This window comes from Cervus elaphus, chromosome 7, assembly GCF_910594005.1.
Source record: "Cervus elaphus chromosome 7, mCerEla1.1, whole genome shotgun sequence".
Classification (NCBI taxonomy): domain Eukaryota; kingdom Metazoa; phylum Chordata; class Mammalia; order Artiodactyla; family Cervidae; genus Cervus; species Cervus elaphus.
This window is the reverse complement of record NC_057821.1, coordinates 28,554,915-28,577,504: the sequence shown is the minus strand read 5'-3', so window position 1 is coordinate 28,577,504 and position 22,590 is coordinate 28,554,915. Positions and strand designations below refer to the sequence as shown.

General features: G+C 45.8%; 1 pseudogene; it reads left to right on the top strand.

The window, feature by feature from the left end:
- The first annotated feature begins 2,483 nt into the window (after nucleotides 1-2,483).
- On the top strand, nucleotides 2,484-3,748 carry LOC122696801 (annotated as a pseudogene).
- Nucleotides 3,749-22,590: the final 18,842 nt, after the last annotated feature.

Sequence of the window (22,590 nt, the reverse complement as noted above, 5' to 3'; positions counted from 1 at the left end):
GCCTCCCTGTCCATCACCAACTCCCGGAGTTTACTCAAACTCATGTCCATGGAGTCGGTGATGCCATCCAGCCATCTCACCCTCTGTCATCCCCTTCTCCTCCTGCCCCCAATCCCTCCCAGAATCAGGGTCCTTTCCAATGAGTCAACTCTTCGCATGAGGTGGTCAAAGTACTGGAGGTTTAGCTTCAGCATCAGTCCTTCCAATGAACACCAAGGACTGATCTCCTTGAGGATGGGCTGGTTGGATCTCCTTGCAGTCCAAGGGGCTCTCAAGAGTCTTCTCCAACACCACAGTTCAAAAGCTTCAATTCTTCGGCACTCAGCTTTCTTTATAGTCCAACTCTCACATCCATACATGACCATTGGAAAAATCACAGGTTTGACTAGATGGACCTTTGCTGGCAAAGTAATGTCTCTGCTCTTTAATATACCGTCTAGGTTGGTCATAACTTTCCTTCCAAGGAGTAAGCGTCTTTTAAATTCATGGCTGCAATCGCCATCTGCAGTGATTTTGGAGCCCAGAAAAATAAAGTCAGCCACTGTTTCCACTGTTTCCCCATCTATTTCCCATGAAGTGATGGGACCAGATGCCATGATCTTAGTTTTCTGAATGTTGAACTTTAAGCCAACTTTTTCACTCTCCTCTTTCACTTTCATCAAGAGGCTCTTTAGTTATTCTTCACTTTCTGCCATAAGGGTGGTGTCATCTGCATATCTGAGGTTATTGATATTTCTCCCAGCAATCTTGATTCCAGCTTGTGCTTCTTCCAGTCCAGCATTTCTCATGATGTACTCTGCATATAAGTTAAATAATTAGGATGACAATATACACCCTTGATGTACTTCTTTTCCTATTTGGAACCATAGGATCTGATATTAGTTCCCCAAGGGAATCAGAGGTGTCCCTGAATCCCTAGAGTGGTAAACACACAATAGGACAATCAAGGAGGACAAAGTGAGCCGAAGAAGTTAGAGTTGATAGTGAGATTTCATGTGGGGAATACCTGTGATCAGGGTTGTCCTGGCTGAGGGGTGATATGGGAAGGTTGTCAGTGTCCAGGGCCTGGCAGGCGAGGTAGCAGACAATTTATGATTACTTCCTGTCAGGACGGCTCCAGAAGAGTTCTGATATCAAATACATTCTCCAATCTGTCAGGTCCTGATCCCAAATGTATTCATCCAGCAGTATTGACACATGCTTTGTCCAGTTTGGCTCATGCTTTGGGCTGAGAGTCTGTAATACACTCGAAACCGAGGTATAGACTCTGCTCTCACATGGCTGAGTAGCGGTTGTAATGGAATACCGTGAAGGTTGTTGTTGACATAGTAGCAGGTAATTAAAACCATCACTTTCTCTCTCTCCCACAGTTATTGTAAATATTGCTCATTATTTGTACCCTGATGTTTCTTAGAATATGAAGGATTTTAACAAAGTTCCCCCAGGAAGGCAGACTCAATGCTTTGGGAACAGGAGACAGTATGGACTTGACCTTGACTACACTGAGTGGATCTTCCACTTTGGACGACTTCCATTGAGACCTACTGCCCACCTTCACATGGCGTCAGGGACATTCCCACTGTCTTCTGAGCAGAACACTTAGTACACAAAGACTCATGTCACAAATCCTTGGTAACATGATTGAAAAGCATCTCTAGTACATTACATAGATTGTTGCATAGATAGATGTTTATGGATGGAGAGAGAGAGAGGATGGACAGAGGCTAGATACAGATTGAGAACTGGACACATAATTTTACCATCCATGTGTCACAGGGCAACTTATGACAACTTATATTTGTTATTTATAGTGGACTTTTATTAGCTTCCAAGTGAGATGAAAGAAGAAAAGCAAATCAATGCACCTTCAAGAAATCCTCCAAGTTCAAACATGTTCTGATTAAGGCTAACTTGGGAAAAAACAACTTTTGAGTGGGGGGCTGGGGCGGGGTCGCGGGGCTGAGTGTTTGTCATAAGCAGCCATTCTCTGTCCTCTGGTGGCCTTCTGTGAAATAGCACAAGTGCTGCCGGCTCCATGGTTTTATCAGCAAAAGAAGCCAACGTTTCCACTTGCCACCTTCACAGTCCTGCTGTTAGAGCAAATCAAAAGTTCTGTAAGAGTCAGTATTTGGGGGTGCCTACTGGAGGAAGTCACTGTCTTGACTAGGACACAAGAGGCCACTTCCCAAGTGTAGTGTTTCAGGGAGTGTTGACTGAGCCCCTGAGTCAGGCCCTGGGTCAGGCCCTAGAGGGGAGACTAGAGAGAAGGTCACTGCCTCACGGAAACTGCAGGGGGAGGATGGGAACACCCTGGGCTCACTTGTCTACACCCCAGCTCTGTGGTCTACTGGGGAGAAGTTAGTCTACCCAAGCAAAGCAATTTATGGCACTTTTCTGTTTATATTAATAATAAAGCATTTTAGAAAATTATCACTCAATCTATCTGTGTGATTTCATCTAAATTTATATTGGCTCAGATGGTAATGAATCTGCCTACAGGCGGCGGCGGACTGGGGAGGCAGCAGTCTGGCTTGGCCTGTCAGGGCGCGGGCGGCTGCGGCTTCAGCACCCTGTCCCTGCAGTATCGGGCGGAGGAGACACCCCTCGCGGGCAAGTACCTCGCGGCGGATTCGTTCCCAAAGGACTTGACTATGTCGTGAAGCAGGAGGAAGGGGAGGCGGCGGGCGGCGGAGTTGGGACGGGGGCCGGGGGAGGTTGTGGCCCGAGTGGGGTGCTGACAGCTCCAAGTCAAGGATTCTGCTCATGGGCCTCCGGAGCAACGGGCAAGTCCTGCATTCAGAAGGTGGTGTTTTATAAAATGTCACCCAACGAGACCCTCTTTTTGGAAAGGACCATCAAGACTTACAGAGATGACATTTCTAATAGCTCCTTTGTGAATTTCCAAATATGGGGTTTTCCTGGGCAAATGGACTTTTTTGACCCAGCTTTTGGTTTGAGATCATCTTTAGGGGGACAGAAATACTGATATATGTCATTGATGCACAGGATGACTACATGGAAGCTTTAACAAAACTTTACTGTTTCTGAAGCCTACAAAGTTAACCTAGACATGAATTTTGAGGTTTTTATTCACAAAGTTGATGGTCTGTCTGATGGTTACAAAATATAAATACAGAGGGACATTCATCAAAGGGCCAATGATGACCTTGCAGATGCTGGGCTAGAAAAACTCCATCTTAGCTTTTATTTTACTAGTATTTATGACCATTCAATATTTGCAGCCTTTAGTAAGGTGCTGCAGAAATTTTTCCCACAGCTACCGACCTTGGAAAACCTATTAAATATCTTTATATCAAATTCAGGTATTGAAAAAGCTTTTCTATTTGATGTTGTCAGCAAAATCTACATTGCAACAGACAGTTCTCCTGTGGATATGCAGTCATAGGAACTTTGCTGTGACATGATTGATATTGTAATTGATGTGTGTTGTGTATTTGGGTTAAAGGAAGATAGAAGTGGAAGTGCTTACCACAAAGAGTCCAAGGCCATCATCAAGCTGAATAACACAAATGTCCTGTATTTAAAGGAGGTGACTAAATTTTTGGCACTGGTTTGCATCCATAGGGAAGAAAGTTTTGAATGAAAAAGCTTAATAGACTATAAATTCCATTGTTTCCGAAAAGCTATTCATGAGGTTTTTGAGGTGGATGTGACTTCTCACAGGAGCTGTAGTCACCAGACCAGTGCCCCCAACCTGAAAGCTTTGACACACAATTGCACACCATGAAACATCATCTAGCCTGGATGCCAGCAGTCAGGGCTCTATGCCAGCTTATTCTTCATGCCAGGGTCAAAGACCACATGCTGCAGGACATGGGAATTGCTGCTTCTGGGAACCTGGTGCCTGTCCCACTAGAGATAAGGGGTAGAGTTTCTCATTTGGATGAAAACCCCTTCAGCCAGTGGTGTGCAACTGACACTACTATTTCTTTAAAAAAAAAAAAAAAAAAGGCAAAAAACAATTCCAGAGACCACTGTGTGTCTTTCTCCTCTTGGGGGCCCTACTTTAAGTAGTTGGGATATTTTGTACCTGGCGATAACACCACTTACCCATCCTTACCAGGGAATGTTGTCATCAATTACCAGTTGAAAAATAATAAAAAGAACTGAATTTTTATATGCTTCACTTAGATTTTCATTTGAGTAGTCTCTAAAAATCCTGCCTTGCTTAAATTCTAGCACTGTCTCTCAGATTTCAATTTTGGACCTTGCACACCTCTAACCTTCTAAATGCATTTGCTTGCTAACTCAGAAGACACATGGTCTGACTGTTGCAAAGGACATTCCTATATTTGTTTCTGAAGAAATGAGAACATTTTATGCTGCATCCAGTTGAGAGCAAGTTTCAACAGTGGCTGCTGTGTTTGTTCCCTAGGAAGTGTTGAGGAATAAACTTTAAGACAAAAGGAAAATTTTGCACCTGTGTTTTAGGTACCAGATATCTGGGTTCCTTCCGCTACATTAGATAAATGATTCTGATCACTGTTGAAAAAGGGAATTTAACAGAGTGAAGTAAGTCAGAAAGAGAAAGATAAATATTGTATCCTAATGCAATATATATGGAATCTAGAAAAATAGTACTGAAGAATTTATTTACAGGGCAGCAATGGAGAAACAGACATAAAGAATAGATTTATGAACATGGGGAGAAGGGAGAAGAGGGTGAGATGTATGGAAAGAGTAACGTGGAAACTTACATTACCATACGTAAAATAGATAGCCAATGGGAATTTTCTATATGGCTCAGGAAACTCAAACAAGGGCTCTGTATCAACCTATTCAAAGAATGATGCTTTCATCATTTGTGCTGCTTTTTGAGCATCTTTGAGCATCATTTTGATGCTTTTTGAGCATCTTTTGAGCATCATTTGAGCATCTTTGTGCTGCTCCCCTGCTGGAAGCGTCATGTAGTTGGGGATCAACTCAGTCTCCAGCTTCCCTTTCCTCAGACAGCGGGTTTCCAGAAGCTCCTGCATCTCAGAGGCTTCAGAAGATACTTTCACAATGTGGATTTAAGATGATAATTTAGGAAAGATAAGAATTTTTATACATTTTAATTTTGTTTTACTGAAGTACAACAATGTTGTGTTGATTTCTGCCGTACAGCAAAGTGATTCATTTATACATATATTATTTTTCATATTTTTACCATTGTGGTTTATTAAGGAAATATAAGAATTGGTAATGTGTCAATCAGGAGTTATTAAAGCAAACCTGCTTTTTTTCTGCATGTAGGTGGTGGTGAAAATAATTACTATGTCAGTTTGCTATCCTAGTCTCCACTTTTTAAAAGTGTTTTTTTATTATGGTGGAAGTCACATAATGTAAAACATACCGTTATAACCATATTTAACTGTACAGTTCAGGGACACTAGGTACATTCACATTGTTGTGTTACTCTCACCATTATCCATCTCCTGAAATTTTCACCTTCCTAAACTGAAGCTCTGTCCCCATTAAACAGTAACTCCCCATTCCTCTTCTCCACCTTTCCACTCCCTAGCCCCTGGCATCTACCAATGTACTTTCTAACTCTATGAATTTGACTATTCTAGGTACCTCATATAAGTGGAATCAAACAGTAATTTTCTGCACCCAATGTATATTGGAATGCATTTTTGAGGTTAACTTAATATATGTCCTGGGCTTCCCAGGTGGCACTAGTGGTTTAAAAAAAATAATAAAAACCCACCTTCCAATGCAGGATATATAAGAGACACAGGTTCGATCCCTGGGCCAGAGGGCATGGCAACCCACTCTAGTATTCTTGCCTGTAGAATCTCCACATACAAGAGGAGCCTGGTGGGCTATAGTCCATAGGGTTGCAAAGAGTCAGACACAACTGAAACGACTTAGTATGCACACGATAACTCCATTTTTAGTTTTTTAAGGAATCTCCATACTGTTCTCCATTGTGATTGTATCAATTTACCTCCCCACCAACAGTGTAGGAGAGTTTCCTTTTCTCCACACCCTCTCCAGCATTTATTGTTCATAGATTTTTTTGATGATGGCCGTTTTGATCAGTGTGAGGTGATACTTCATTGTAGTTTTTATTTAATTTCTCTGATAATTAGTGATGTTGAGCATCTTTTCGTGTGTTTGTTGCCCATCTGTTTGTCTTCTTTGGAGAAATGTCTATTTAGGGCTTCTGTCCACTTCTAACAAAAAGTTCGGGTTGTTTGTTTTGTTATAATAAGGTACATGAGCTGTTTGTATATTTTGGAGATTAATCCTTAATCAGTTGCTTCATTTGAAAACATTTTATCTCATTCTGAGGGTTATCTTTTCATCTTGTTTAGTTTCCTTTGCTGGGCAAAAGCTTTTAAGTTTCATTAGGTCCCGTTTGTTTATTTTTGTTTTTATTTTCATTACTACCAGAGATGGATCAAAAAAGACCTTGCTGATAATTTATGTCAAAGTGTCCTATAGTCAATATCTTGTAATAACCTATAACAGAAAATAGCCTGAAAAATAATATATGTGTATTTATATAACTGAATCATCTTGCTGTGCACCTGAAACATTGTAAGTCAACTATACTTCAAGAAAAAAATATATATATTAAGAAAAAAAGAGGATTTTCTGCCTATGTTTTCCCTAAGAGTTTTATAGTGTCTGGCCTTACATTTAGGTCTTTAACCCACTTTCAGTTTATTTTTGTGTATGGTATTGGGGAGTGTTCTAATTTCATTCTTTTACATGCAGCTGTCCAGGTTTCCAGTACCACTTATTGAAGAAACTATCTTTTCTCCATTGTATATTCTTGTCCCCTTTGTTATAAATTAGGTGACTATAGGTGTGTTGGTGTATCTCTGGGTTTTCTATCCATTTCCATTGATCTATATTTCTGTTTTTGTGCCAGTACCATACTGTTTTGATTACTGTAGCTTTGCAGTATAGTTTGAGGTCAGGGAGCCTGAGTCCTCCAACTCCATTTTTCTTTCCCAAGGTTGCTTTGGCTATTTGGAGTCTTTCGTGTTTCCATACAAATTGTACAATTTTTTTGTTTTAATTCTGTAAAAAATGTCATTGGTAATCTGATAGGGATTGCCCTGAGTCTGCAAATTGCTTTGTGTAGTATATTTATTTTCACAATATTGATTCTTCCAATCAAAGAGCATGGTATATCTCTCCATCTGTGTTATCTTTGATTTCACTCATCAGTGTCTTATAGTTTTCTGAGAACAGGTCTTTTGCCTCTTTAGGTAGGTTTATTCCTAGATATTTTATTCTTTTTATTACAGTGGTAAATGGGATTGTTTCCTTAATTTCTCTTCCTGATCTTTTGCTGTTAGTATATAGGAATGCAAGAGATTCCTGTGCATTAATTTTGTATCCTGCCATAGTCTCTATTATTGTTGTTTATACCTCAAAGCAAATTTCAACATAGTGAAAAGTCAAATAATATCTTAGTGATGTTTTAAAAGTAGTTTTCACTTCATGGATCTCATGAAATGGTCTCACTGATGTCAAGGGTTCCACAGACCACACACTGAGAACTGCTCTTCTGAATAAACCAGGGGATCTCCCAGCTGATCCCTGCCTTTGCCTTCTCTTCATTTCAAAGACTCCTTCCTCCTGAGCTGGACTCACTGCCTCCCCAAACTTAGCTGAGGGCCCTGCCCTGCCCTCCTCTCCTCAGGAGAGGAGAACTCTCTCCTGAGTTCTCTAGGAGAGAACTCAGCCCCTAGTAAGTGATGCCAGAGAGTGTCCTCAGTCTGCGAAGGGAGGTGGAGGGACAGGTGTTTCCTTTGGACCTGGGAAGAGTTTGTACTTGAAGGCTCCAGACCTACTCACAACCTAGTCTGCTTTTGTTACACACCAGCTTAATATGTGTTCATATCCCATACAGAAATCTGACATAGTGTCTAAGAGAAATAATATTAGCCCTTTCATCTCCCATGTGTCTGATGTATCTGACTTGAGGGCCACAAATCATGATGAGCAGTCCGGTCTAACAAACCGTTCTGTGATGAAGGAATTGTTCTATATCTGTGCTGTCCAGGCAGGTAGCCACTAGCTACACATGGCTATTTTGCACCTCAAAAGTGGCCATTGTGCTGAGCACTTTAATTCTATTTAATTAGTTTTAAAATATTTTATTTATTTTATTGAATTATGGTTGATTAACAATGTTGTATCAATTTCTACTGTACAGCAAAATGACTCGGTTTACATATATATACTTTTTTATACTCTTTTCCATTATGGTTTAATCCCAGGCTATTGAATATAGTTCCCTGTACCATACAGTAGGACCTGGTTGTTTATTTATTCTATAGGTAATAATTTGCATCTACTAACTCCAAACACCCAGTCCATCCCTCCCCCAGCCCGCCTCCTTGGCAACTACAGATCTGTTCTCTATATCTGTAAGTCTGTGTTCATTTTAATTTTATTTAATTTAAATAGCCATATGTGGCTAGTAGCTAGCACATTGGATAGTGCATATCTAGAGTGTTCTTAATTTTCAGTTTCTTCCCCTCAAAGGATACTGTGTGACTCATAGGCTGATACATATTAAATTACAATCTTCACATAGAAATTCTTAAGAGTCTTAAAATGCAGCATGCACAGAAAATTTCATTAATATGTTTTCTAACAACTAGCATGTTCAGACATTAAGTTGTCATAGTTTAGTTGCTAAGTTGTCATAGTTTAGTTGCTAAGTCGTGTCCAACTCTTGCGACCCCATGGACTGTAGCCTACCAGGCTCCTCTGTCCCTGGGATTCTCCAGAGAAGAATACTGGAGTGGGTTGTCATTTCCTCCTCCAGGTGATCTTCCCAATCCAGGTATTGAGTCCAGGTCTCCTGCCTTACAGGCAGATTCTTTACCCACTGAGCTACAAGGAAGTTTTTCACCTTAAGGTTATAATTGTTCAAAACTGCCCATCACTAGAGATAATCCTTATCTATATTACATTGAGCTTTTGGTGTTGTTTTCCTTCACTGGATAAACATAAACGGATCACAGGGGAGCAGAACCCAGCGGCAGAGGGCTGCCCAGGCTGAGATGAGGAGATCTGACCCCAGGTGTGCCGGAAACCTGTCCCCATGGGGCAGCGCTGAGGTTTGCAGGAGAGTCTGTGCAAACAGTTGAAGTTGGTGAAACATCGAAAGTGTTCACAGATACTCATGAAGACAGGACTCTAGGGAGAGGTGGGAATGAGTTAAAATAAGTACAACAAAGCTAAAATATTGTTTATTTCAGGGAAAATAAAGTTCTAGTTATATCTGAAGGAGAGGGGTCTGTGAAAGAAGAACCAGAATGAAAAATGATACATAAAACTGAAAAACAGAGGAGTATGGTAAGGGGCATGCTATTCAGAGGCATTGAGGTGACAATCAGAGAATCAGCCAAAAGAACTAAAACAACTGTCTCTGAGATTCAAGAGATGGGGTGACACGGAAGATTAGGGACTTCAGTCTTGATATCAAGTCTTACAGAAGAGTTTTACTTTTGAAATCTACGTGCATATATTCATTAGATAAAAATAAAAAGACAACCCAGTGGGTAAGAGAACTGTTTCTGCAAGGGGAGTCCTAGATATGGAGCAGTAGTTGGAAGGAAACTGGACACAGAGTGGTGGATGTTTATGGGAGGATTTTGTTATATTTATTTAGTTTTGTTGGACTTTTTTTTTTTTTTTTAGTGGAAGGAATTGCAGCACATTTGTATGCGGGACTGAAGGAGCCAGTAGAACGTGGGAAACTGATGATACAGGGGAGGATGAAGCTGGATCCTGTGCCCACGCTGAGGGGTGGCCTTAGACAGGAGGGCATCGTCCAGTCCATCATCACTGTGGAAGGTGAGGATGCAGGTGCAGGGGTGGGAGTGTGGGGGATGAGGATGGACTTCTCACCTGAGTTCTTTTTCCTTTTCTGAGTTAAAAAGCTCACTATTAACAACAGGGAGTGGGAGGCAGTGAAGAGGATTGAGGAGGGAGATGGAGGTGAGAACAGCCTCTCAGGAGGTGTGAGAGTGAGCTGACCCAGGAAGTGGCATCTGGAGAGTGCAGGATGAGGCCACTGAGGTCTGAGCGCCTCCCCTTAGAGAGACAAAGCTCCAGCACTTGGGCAGCAGCAGGAAGATGTACAAGAAAAAGAAAAGGCGGCCAGAAATCTCCAGTGTGTGGATTACTTTCCAACTTGACATTAAAGGCCCTGCAGTCCTGCACCCAAATCTAATTTCTGGCCTTGATGGTGACCTAGGACTTTGGGGGTCACAGGTCAGGGAGGCTCCCCAGGGCCCCTCAGGCTCCAGCTGAGCCAGGCCTCCAGCTAAACAGGATCAGCAGATTCTGCACATAAAACTGGAACTTGAGGAGAAGGAGGAGCGAAAAGCTGGCTTTGTCTCTCCCCTTCCATCCACAACCGGTAAACATGCACAGTAAAACAGAGGTGCCTCTGCCCAACACCCCAGGATGCGGAGAATCCCACGCTGTGCGTAAAGGTGGGTGGACAGGGACACAGAGAGGAGGCGGAACCGAGGGAAGGGCCGAGGCGGCGCCCCGATCCTGTTCTCCAGCTGCGGCCACGGAGCCGGAAGAGCCAGAACCCCCAGTAGCAGCAAGGTGACCCCGGAATCCAGCCTTCCAGCCTCAGTGGTGCCCAGAGCCCCAGGTAACAAGGCAGCCACACAAGTGGGTCCTGGGGCCCCAACCACCAGCTACTGAGATGCCCATGGCTTCGGCCTCTCCACCCCCAACTCACAGCAGCGGAGAAGGAGAACCTGACAACCCAGGACATGGCAGAGATGCCTGCACCATCCCGGCCGCCTCCATTCACTGATTCCCGCTATGGGTCAGAGGATCCCAGACACGAGCGAAGGACCTACTATCCTAGTTTACCAGGCAACGATGCCAGCGGCACTGGCTTCAACAAGGAACCAAAGACTTTGGAGGCACAAGAAGCAATGAGGGGCCACACCCTTGACGGGGACTGAGTGAGGTGCACGGGTGAAACGTGCCCAGTCTCACAGGCAGGGAACACGAGTGAGTGAAGGCGGAAACCTGTCCTCTGGCGCCATCTCCTGGAATAGAGAGGAAAAGCCTCTACTCTCTAATTCGTGGATTTGGAATCCTGCAGAAAAGTGTTCCTTGGTTCTCAGGATTATCATGGCTTCTCAGATTCACTGATGACATCAAGAGCCTGCATCCGGCACAGCAGGTGATCTGCAGGCTGAGAGGATGATTTGCAGAGTGAGCCAGCGGGCGTAGTAGAGGAAGGAGAGAGTCAGGTGCTGAGAGTGAAGAGAAGAAACTGTAAAAGAAATGGAACCGGTATAACTCAAGGTTAATACCTCCATGGTTTCCCAGGCAATTGAAGCAACAGGAGATTAGGAATAGAATCTTACTGTTTGAAGGAAAACGTAGGGCCTACTTGCCCAAGGTTCCAATATATAGATCCCAAGAAATAAGTAGAGAATGATGAAGATTTTGTTTTAGGAAAATAACTTTTCCCACTTTGTATCAATGTGGTAGACATTAATAGCCTTAATTTAAGCAGGATAGAGCCCTCATTCTCCCAGGGAGGAGCCATACAGCTCCCCTGTGGGAGAGAGGAGGAAACAAGAGATGGGGAGTCTTAGTTGCATTCAAGCCCTTGGTTCTAGTTGTACCTGAGGTTCACCTGCTCCCTGGCTTTTCTTTGGTTTGTTCAGTAAGACAATGACTCACCCTTTGACAAGCCTGAGTCAGATTTCTGCCTTTCAGTAGAAACACAGCTGATGAATATATCTGGTTTCATTTTTCTAGAAATAACATAGCTTTTATTTGCCCAAATAATAGAGCCAACCTCAAGGAAAGCCTTATTTATCGTGAGCATTTTTATTTGTACAACTTCACGTCCAATCACGTCCGCTTCACACTCAGAAATCTGAAGGGGATTCTGGAGGGTGTGTGAAATCTCAGAGCAGCACTCAGAGTTATAGATTCTGCAGATAGAGAGGCTGTGATGCCTTCTGTTGCCTGAAACATTTAGAAGTGAAATAGTGTATGTTCACAGAAAGTTTTACCAATAGAATTCAGGACTGAAAGAGCAACTGTTAGTGCATCTAGAATTGTGTTTAGAGAATAGAGCAGTTTATTTTTCTGTACTAGCACATAGGTCAGTAATACAGCCAGTCACCCCGGGGCTTGTCCCTGGTTTAACAGTAAAAGGGTTTACCTTCCTCATGAGGCCCAGCATCTTCCTTCTGCAGCACCCAGTGGCCTTTGTGCTGTATGTGATCTTTACAAGCCACACACAGGAATAGCTGTTCCTCCTAGAAGCAGAAAAAGGCCCTTTCCCTGTGGTGCTCACAGAACCAAACTTGCTGTACTGGATCCTCACTGGGCTCCAGTGTTAGGAGTCTGGGGACCAGACTGGCCAGAATCCTCTTGAGCCAGAGTCCCCTCTTGAAATGTCCTCTTGCTAAATGGACAGCCCAGGGCTTTCTCAGTGGGTCCGAAGAATCTGTGATGCCTTCTGTTGCCTGAGACATTTAAAAGTGAAACAGCGTGCATTCACAGAAATTTTTACCAGTAGAATCCAGGACTGAAAGAGCAACTATTGGTGCATTTAGAATTGTGCTTAGAATACACTAGCAGTAACTCCTTAAATCTCGATGTTGCCTATCTTGCACCCGGAAGGGCATGAGGCCTTCCCCACACTCACCCTATTACCAGAAGCTTCTGCATACGGACTGCCCTTGGGGCTTGGAGCGTGTGGGTGGAAGGCAGGATGGGACAAGGCTCTAGACGGGGGTCGTCACCAGAATTATGGTGGTGGAATCAAGTGAGTTTGCGGATCTAAGGGTCTGCAGGACGGAATGATGCATGCTATTTGCTGTCGCTCTGCCTACAGGAGAAACCTGAGTTGCCCCGGAGTGGGGATTTGGTATCCTGTCTCTCATTTACTTATTTGAGCGAAAGAAATCTGAGGGTAAAAGAGTCCTTAAGTCCCAGAGAATATGGAGAGAAGAATGAATGACAGGGGGTGGATTTAGGTGTCCTGTGAGCTGAGTCATCGGAAAAGAAAAGACCACCTGAGACCTTGAGACGGACAGACAGACTTCAGGAGCAGAGGGACGGGGAGAAAGAGGCAGAGCCCTGGCTAGTACTTTTAAAACTCCGGGGCTCACACTTATTCGATAAGAGCTGGTTGCTTCTGTTCCCCATTGTTGCCGCTTGTTCCTGCTTACAGAACTAACCATAGGCCTTGCTCCTTCCCGCACACCCTACCTCAGCCTGCCCTCTAGTGGCAGCCTGCGGAGTGACAGGAACGCGCATTACCCGCGTCCAGTCTTCAAAATATGTCATCTTAACCTACCTCGTAAGAATCCGCCTGCAATGAGGCAGACCTGGGTTTGATCCCTGGGTTGGGAAGATCCCCTGGCGAAGGGAAAGGCTATCCACTCCAGTATTTTGGCCTACAGAATTCCATGGACTGTATAGTCCATGGGGTCACAAAGAGTCCGACACGACTGAGCAACTTTCGCTTCACCCAACCTACCTCGTAGAATTGTAGTGAGCATCACTGATGGTTATAGTTTTGGCAGCGATAGAAATGGCAATAGTTGTAGCAGCTACGCTAAGTGATTTACATGAGTCTTCTTATTTAATCTATACAAGTCGGGTGCTCAGGTGCTCGGTCGTGCCCGACTGTTTGCAACCCCATGGACGGTAACCCACCAGGCTCTTCTATCCATGGGATTTTCCCGGGCAAGGATACTGGAGTCAGTAGCCACTTCCTCCTCCAGGGGATCTTCCCAACTCAGGGATCTAACCTGCGTCTCTTTCTCTTGCGTCTCCTGCAATTGGCAGGCCGATTCTTTACCACTAGCGCCACCTGGGAAGCTGCAAGTTGGGAGGCGACTTTATTATCTCCATTTTATAAATTATCTCCATTTTTTATCTCCACTTAGCTTCTCTAACCTGCCCCAGGTCAGCAGCTACTAGTACCAAAATGAATGTGTTCACACAGTAAGCTGACTAGTACTTTCCGTCTCTCCTTAATGCTGGTTCCTTCCTCTGTCTTCCCCTGGAAAGCATCACAGAAGGGTTTACCTCATATAAAATGAAGTAAGAGAACTGGTTATTGTAAGGCATGGTTCCGGCGAGGCAGAAAAGGAAAGACGACCTCAACAGAAGTAGGTTACCTTTATTCAGGCAAGGAGGGGCGACAGTCGGCCTAATGACCAGGCTGAGCGCCGAAAGGGATCAGGGAGGCTTCATACTTATAGGGAGGTTTGTGGAAGCGATAAGGGAAACGTCAATCAAGTGGGATATTTTGAGTATTCTTTTGTTGAGATGACACTTGTAGTTGGGCAGGGGGTGATAAGTCTTCTGGGCGGGTGTAGGGGGTGGTAGGTTTCCGGACAGGGGGTGATAAGTCCCAGATAGATGCAGCTGGCCTGGAGCATCAGGATGGAACTAAAGTTATGCTTTGTTTTCTCCGAAGTTAGATGATTCAGCAAGGGGCCTTTGAGACTGTTGTTCTCTTTTCTAGGCCCAAAAGACTCCTTCATTCCAGACCCTGAAATCATAAGAAAAAGGGGAAAAGGGCGCCGTATCTCTCTGGCTACTTCCTGCTGGATAGGGGCGACGGTTTTGGGTCTGGAATGGAGGATCGTCTTAGGGCCCACAGTCTCCTTTTTCTGAGCTTGAGGTGAGGCTCTCGAGAAGAAGAATGGTCTTTACCTGATCTCAAGAGATGGCCCGAATCCGTTCTTGGAGAAACCTTTGAAAGAGATTAAAGAGACAGGGTCCAAATAAGAGGAATAGAATGATAAGTACCAATGGTCCCAGGAAAGGGAGCAACCAAGGGAGTATCTGTTGGAACAGGTTTTGGGGAATGTAAAGGTTTTGTAACTCTTTCCTGCGGCGTTCAATTCTGTCTCTAAGTTCTTTGACTCGGCCCTGGACTATGCCCGTTTCATTAACAAAATAGGAGCAGTCTTCTCCTAGGAAAAGGCAGGTCTCTCTCTTTTTTGCGGTGAGAATGTCTTGAGGGGAGACAGTTACTAGGCCTATAGCAAGGATTAAGATTAGGAGTGCAGTTATGGTTAGAGAGACAGGGAGAGGCCAGTCAGGGTGAGGGGCAGAAGGCCCCGAGTTGGTGGTTGTTTGAATCTGAGGAGGAACAGTGCTCATTAGGATGTAGAATGATGTAGAGAATGAGAGTAAAGAAATCAATTTCGTCTGGAGTCAGGTTGTAGAAGGTTCCCTGGAGCCACAGTTGAGACACCAGTGTAGTCAGGTCTTTGAAGGAGGTTCCTGTCGGGGCGCTGATCCAGAGGTCTTGTAGTAGTTGGGTCAGGAACAGTTGTAGGTTGAAGAGAGTCCAGGTCATTCAGTGTCCTCTCCGATGGTTGACAGGGGTTGTCGCCGGGTGAATTTTAAGGAGGTGGGTCCTGTGAGGGAGACCTGATAGGTGTCATTTAAGGAGGGCAGCGCAGGATTAGAGGTGACCCATTTTAGATGAGAGAGGTGTACCCAGGAGGTGACCTTTTCGAGTTTAGCTGCAGTTGGGGTAAGGAGGATGACTTTGAATGGTCCCTGCCACTTTGGGGTTAGGTCACCCTGGGGATTATCAGACAGATAGACCATGTCCCCAATTTGTAAAGGGGGCAGGGAGGCTTGGGGGTCAGGGGCAGGCAGATTGTGGTTGACGTATCTCCAGAGGGCATTGCGGAGTTGCGCCAGCAGAGGGGAGTGTAGGAAGCTTGGTATGGGAGGAGGTTCGGGGGGGGGAGTCCAGGAGGGAGCACTGGCCTTCCGTACATCACCTCAAAGGGGCTCAGCCCCAGGGGCTTTCTGGGCAAAGCCCGTATTCTGAGGAGAACAATTGGTAAAAGTTTAGTCCAATCCAGATGTACCTCGAGGGTTAATTTGGTAAGGGTTTCTTTGATTATTCTCTTCATCCTTTCCACCTTTCCTGAGGACTGGGGACGGTATGGAATGTGAAATTTCCAGGGTATCTGTAAGAATTGGACAAGTTGTTGGGTGACCTTGGATGTAAATTCTGGGCCATTATCAGACTGTAGGGATGAAGGCAGCCCAAACCTGGGGATAATTTCTGTGAGGAGGATTTGGGCCACTGTGTGGGCTCTTTTGTTTGTAGTGGGAAATGCTTCTACCCATCCCGAAAATGTGTCTACAAGGACTAGTAGGTATCTGACTCTCCGGACCCGGGGCATATGAGTAAAGTCTATCTGCCAATCTTGTGCTGGGAGGCTGCCTCGCATTTGATGGGTTGGAAAGGATGTCGGTTTAAGGTTGGAATTGGGGTTAGTACGTTGACATGTTTGACAGGAGCGGGTAAGGTTATCTAAATATTGTTGGTCAGTATTGGATATGGGGAAGTGGTTACGGAGGAACTGCTGGAGTGTCTTGGATGAGGGATGAAAAAGTGAGTGTAGATAAGAGAAAATTTCTCTGGCGGTGGGAGGGTCAGATGGAGTCAGGGCTAAGATGACAGGGGACTGGAGGGAAGGATGGGACAGTGCTATCTCCTTTGCCTTCTGGCCTGCAGCATTGTTGTAGGCTGATATGAGACTTCCCTTTTGATGTCCCCTACAGTGGAGGACAGCGGCTTTGTTTGGTAAGAGTGCTGCCTCTAGAAGTTTGTGAATCAGGTCTGAATTAATAATAGGGGATCCCTTTTGGGTTAGGAAACCTCTTTTTCTCCATATTAGGATGTTTGAGTGAAGTATGTTATAGGCATATTTGGAGTCTGTGTGGATGTTAACCCTTAGATTTTTAGCCAGAGTTAAAGCTCTGGTGAGAGCTATCAGTTCTGCCTGTTGGGAGGTGGTGTGAGGTGGCAGCGGTGAAGCTTCAATTGTTTGTGTTTTATGATTGTGACGAAGGTCCCCCTGGATGATGGCATATCCTGCTGCAAACGGTGGGGATTTTTGAGAGCTGCCATCAACGAACCAGTGTGGGGTGTCTGGGTCTAGGATGGGCTGATCTGTTACATGTTGGAAGGGGTTTTGGGTAAGATCTACTGTTAGGCTGCAGCTATGTAAGAGGGAGTCTGTTGTAGGGGACATGGGTAATAAGCTGGCGGGGTTAAGGGGAGAGCAGGGGGAGAATGAGAGCTGAGGGTCGAGGAGAAAGGCATGTAGGACCTGTACCCTGGAAGGGGGAAGGGAGAGGAAAGCCCGATGTGACAGCAAGTCTCGGAAGGTGTGTGGAGAACAGACTGTTAAAGGGGCATGTCTAGAGAGTTTATTTGCTTTGGGTACGAGGGCTGCGATAGCAGCCATGGCCTGTATGCAGGGAGGCCACCCCTTGGTCACCATGTCTAGCTGTTTTGATAGATAGGCTATGGGAGCCCAGCTGTCTCCAGCCCGCTGACATAGAAGCCCCAGGGCCTGTCCTTGGCTGGAATGTGCAAAGAGAAAGAATGGTCTGGTGTGATCTGGCAGGTGGAGAGTTGGCACTCGGAGGAGGCTCTGGGTGAGTTGGTGAAGAGGATTGGCCAGCGAGGAACGATTAAAGAGGGGCTCATCTAGACATCCTTTAGTTGCCTCATAGAGCGGCTTTGCAATGAGGGAGAAGTTGGGGATCTAGATACGGAAAAAATTTAGGAGGCCGAGGATAGACAGGAGTTCCCTTTTTGTTTTTGGAAGTGGACAGTTAATTAAGGCCTGGATTCTATCTGGGGGAATAGTTCTTTGTTGATGGGATATGGAAAGTCCCAGGTAGGTGACTTTTGTTTGGACTATTTGGGCCTTAGATTGGGATACCCGATAACCCCAGGATCCCAAGGCCTCAAGGAGTTTGGCAGTATGTTGGAGGCAGAGTTTTCGGGTTGAGCTACAAAGGAGGAGGTCATCTACGTATTGGAGGAGATGACTCGGGGCTAGGTTGAGAGTCTGTAGGTCCTTTTGTAAAGCCTGTCCAAAAAAGTGAGGACTGTCTCTGAACCCCTGGGGGAGAACTGTCCATGTTAGCTGTTGGGAAACGTGAGTCTCGGGGTCTTGCCAGGTGAAGGCGAAAAGAGGTTGGGAGAGGGGGTGGAGGGGGATAGTGAAAAAAGCGTCTTTGAGATCTAATACTGTGAAGTGGGTTGCAGTCGGGGGTATGGTAGACAGAAGGGTGTAAGGGTTAGGGACTACTGGGAATGTCGGCATAATAGCCTCATTGATTTTTCTCAGGTCCTGGACCAGTCTCCAAGAGTTTGGTCCCTTTTTTACTGCCAGAATAGGGGTGTTGTGTGGTGAATGGGTAGGAATTAGGATAGAGGCTTGAAGAAGACAGTCTATGATAGGCTTAAGTCCCTTGTGGGCCTCTGGGGTGAGAGAATACTGTTGTTGGGTGATTATAGTCGAGGGGTCTTTTAGGGTAATGTGGACTGGGGGATGATGTTTGGCTATTGAGGGGTGATCAGTGTCCCAGACTTGGGGGTCTAAGGCAGGTAGATCTAAGGGAAGGTCAGGGGTGAGGGATAGGGACTGTCCAGGTGCCATTTGCATGCAGAATATAGAGACTATATCGAGGGGGGTATGGTAATAAAGACCCCCAATTTGGATAACACATCTCTCCCTAGAAGTGCCATTGGGCACTGAGGCATTATAAGGAATGAGTGTATAAGGGTTGATTTTCTAAATTGACAGAGTAATGGAGGGCTGATTTTTGGCCTTAGGAGAACTCCAGAGACCCCCTTGATTGTGATTTCTGAGTCTTGAGTTGGGCCAGAGTAGGAAGTTAAGAGAGAGAAAGTGGCTCCAGTGTCTATTATAAAAGAGGTCTTTTTTCCGGCCACTACCCCGTCTACCCTAAGTTCCGAGCCCGTGTTCAAGACATGGGCCGGGGGGCTGGAACCCGGGCCCCATCATTGGAACAATTCTTGTAGAGTTGGGCTGGGGTTCCGGGGAGAAGTGGGGATCTCCTCAGATGCGCCAGGGCGTCCCTGTGGACATTCCACTCTCCAGGTCTGGGAGGTGGGGACCTCCCCAGGGGTGCCAAGGCACTCCCGGGGACAGTCCATCTTCCAGTGTCCCCATTGGCCACAGGTTGAGCATGCTTTTGTCGGGGGCCGCGGGTTTGGGCATGCCTTTGCCCAGTGTCCTGACTGGTTGCATCGGAAGCAGGGTCCGGGGGGAGTCTTAAGACTCGTTCTGGGATGACTTGGGCCAGGCTGATTTTTTTTTCTTTAATTGCTGCTGCCAAAAGGGCATATTTAGCTTTTCTCTCACGTTCTTTTTCTCTCTTAGCCTCCTCCTCTCTATTATTGAACACCTTGAAGGCTACTTCTAGAAGGTCTCTCTGGGGGTGGTCTCAGGGCCCTTTTCTAGTTGGCGAAGCTTGCGTCTGATGTCAGGGGCAGATTGGCTGATGAACTGAACATGAAGGTACAGTAACCCAGCAGGGGTAGTGATATTTAGGTTGGTATACTTTTGGACTGCCTCTGTGAGGCGTGCCAAGAATAAGGCTGGATTTTCGTCTGCCCCTTGGGTGACTTCCCTGACTCTATCGTAATTGACATGGATATGAGTATTTTTCTGCATTCCTTCTAGAATGCAGGTGATCATATGATTGAGTCTCCTGATACCTGGGTCACCGGGCTGGTAAGTCCAGCGGGGATCTAACTGAGGCACAGCCTCATCAGCAACTGGGCTGTTCCGGTCTTGGTTATGTAAATAATCAGCATGGGCTTTTGCCACTTGCCAGATACAGTCTTTTTCATCTGGGGTGAGAGTGGCATTTAGGATATAATATACGTCACTCCATGTGAGGTTATAGGCCTGGGAGAGTCTCAGGAATTCTTTTCTGTATCTGGTAGGATTTTCAGAAAATGATCTTAACTTTTTTTCTATCTGGCTCATATCTGACAATGAAAATGGCACATGGACTCGGGTGGGGCCCTCTGGCCCTGCGACCTCTCTTAGGGGAAACATGTGTTGGGTACGTGACCGTGTGGCAGGGGGGGAAGGAAGGGGGGAGGGGGAGTCGGGGAGATGGGGTAGCAGGGTTGAGGGAGAGTCAGGAGAGGTTTCAGTGCCAGTAGGTGAGTTGGATGAAGGGGAAGGAGAGGGGCGGCGGGGTGGCGGGTAGGGAGGGGCTCGTCCACGGGGTCGAACTCTGGGGGTACAGAAGCTTGCGGTCTGCGGTTAGTTGAGGAAGAAGAGCCCTTTTGCTTGGGAGGCAAGGTGCATAGAAGGACCTCGTGGGTGGAGCAGGCCTGGCATAGGGAGGGCCTGCTCCGAAGGGCCCAAAAGGCTTGGGCATAGCGGATCTCCGACCACTTGCCATTCCGTTTAAGGAAGTCAGTGAGATTTTGGAGAATGTTAAAGTCAAATGTGCCGACCTCAGGCCAGCGGTCTTGATTGTCTAATTGATATTGAGGCCAAATCTGTGTACAGAGTTGCTTTAAGCGGTTAGCTTTGAGTTCAGTGAGTGAGAGTGGTTTGAGATTTTTGAGAACACAGGCCAGAGGGGAATCTTTTGGGACAGAGTGGCCAGACCCCATAATTGAAAGGCAAGCAGAGGCTCCTATTGGGAACTCGAGTCGTCACCCGCAGTCGCAATAGGAGTTATGAGAAGAGAGCTCTGTGTCGAGGTGGAGCGTCCCCCACCGTCGCCCACAGAGTGGCCCTGGGCCGGGGGTCCCTGGGACCCGGAGAGGACTGAATTCTAGGGCGCCTCTAGAACTCCGTCCGGATCGGATCTTACCTTAATCTAGGGGCCGGCTGGAGTGGAGTGTTGCATGTAGAGCGGTCGAATGGCAAGAGGTCCCTATTCTGGAGGTCGTCAGAGAGAGAGAGAAAAGGGGGTAAAGCCGAGGCCTGGGGGTACGCAAATCATCAATAAAGCCTTAGCACAAGACTTGCACCGCTCACGAAGGCACTAGGCGTCCCCGAGGGGAACTTAAGAGCCCTGGCAGAGAAGTGAGCTCGGAGGATGTTTGCGCTCCCAGACTCCGGGAAAAGGGGAAAACAGTGAGAGGGAGGGAGAGTGAGAGAGAGTGAGACGAGTGCCTCGCCCCCTCCCGGGTTTCGGCACCAAAAATGTAAGGCATGGTTCCGGCGAGGCAGAAAAGGAAAGACGACCTCAACAGAAGTAGGTTACCTTTATTCAGGCAAGGAGGGGCGACAGTCGGCCTAATGACCAGGCTGAGCGCCGAAAGGGATCAGGGAGGCTTCATACTTATAGGGAGGTTTGTGGAAGCGATAAGGGAAACGTCAATCAAGTGGGATATTTTGAGTATTCTTTTGTTGAGATGACACTTGTAGTTGGGCAGGGGGTGATAAGTCTTCTGGGCGGGTGTAGGGGGTGGTAGGTTTCCGGACAGGGGGTGATAAGTCCCAGATAGATGCAGCTGGCCTGGAGCATCAGGATGGAACTAAAGTTATGCTTTGTTTTCTCCGAAGTTAGATGATTCAGCAAGGGGCCTTTGAGACTGTTGTTCTCTTTTCTAGGCCCAAAAGACTCCTTCAGTTATACTGTGCTTTCGCTCAGGAAGCTCCCTTCTGAGCTCTAGAATAATCCCCACACCCAAAGAGAAACTGGGACACACGCAAGATATTGTTGAATCTCTGGTTTAGAAACCATTTAGCTTCTGAGATGGAATACTTTTGCCCACTATCCAGCATGCAGCCCTCCTAGTAGTAAGATTCCTAGAAGGGAAAAGATGACTGCCAATCAGAATATTGCTTGGTGACCAAGAAATCAGAATCAACAGAGGTGGGTTCTTTGGAAACATTTCATCCAGATTACAGTAAATACCAGTCCTGGAATAAACATGGTATTCACTTATACCAGCCTTGTTTTAAACAGGGCTTCCCCAGTAGCTCAACAGTAAAGAATCTGCCTGCAATGCAGGAGCTGCAGAAGACGAAGGTTCGATCCCTGGGTTAGGAAGACGTCCCCTGGAGGAGGGTCTTGTTTTAAACATAATCTAAAATAGCTTAAACAAATAAAAATTACAACCAGGGAAATGAAGAGTTAGAAAAATGGTATAAAACCAAGAGTAAGGTTAATATAATACATCATGCTGGAAGGAAAACTACAGTTTGTAACTGAGCTCTCTAGCAGCCAGTTCAAAGAGGGAAACACAGTCATTAACTGGCACCCAACGTCTGTAAACTAAAAAGAAAAGAGACCAGAGTCTCTCAGGAGGTGCACAGCTATTCCTTTTCCTGGGATAAGGAGGTCCCAATGGAAGTGGTGGGATAAAGTGAACAAAATCCCAGCCACATCTTTATCATGAATACAAGTTTCACAGGATTTATTCATTTCTTCCAGTGTCCCTGTGATGGCTGGTGGTACCACGTTTAGGCAGAGTCGCTCAAAATAACACAATCCATGTGCCTCTGCTGTTGGTCCAGCTTAACCCATCAAGAGATTCTAGTGTAATCATGAATTCTTCATCAAACTGACATAAGAAGTTCTCTCCACCCATCTTTTGATACATAGAGCATGAATGTTGGTTCAGTGCTATTATACACTTGACATCACAGCCATTTGGTGTGATTAACAGTAGGTTACAACAGAAAGAATACTCATGGCCAGAACAAGCCTGCCTCCCTACAGGGAGCAATTAAACAACTCACAATTTGTATCCCCTGGGTCTCC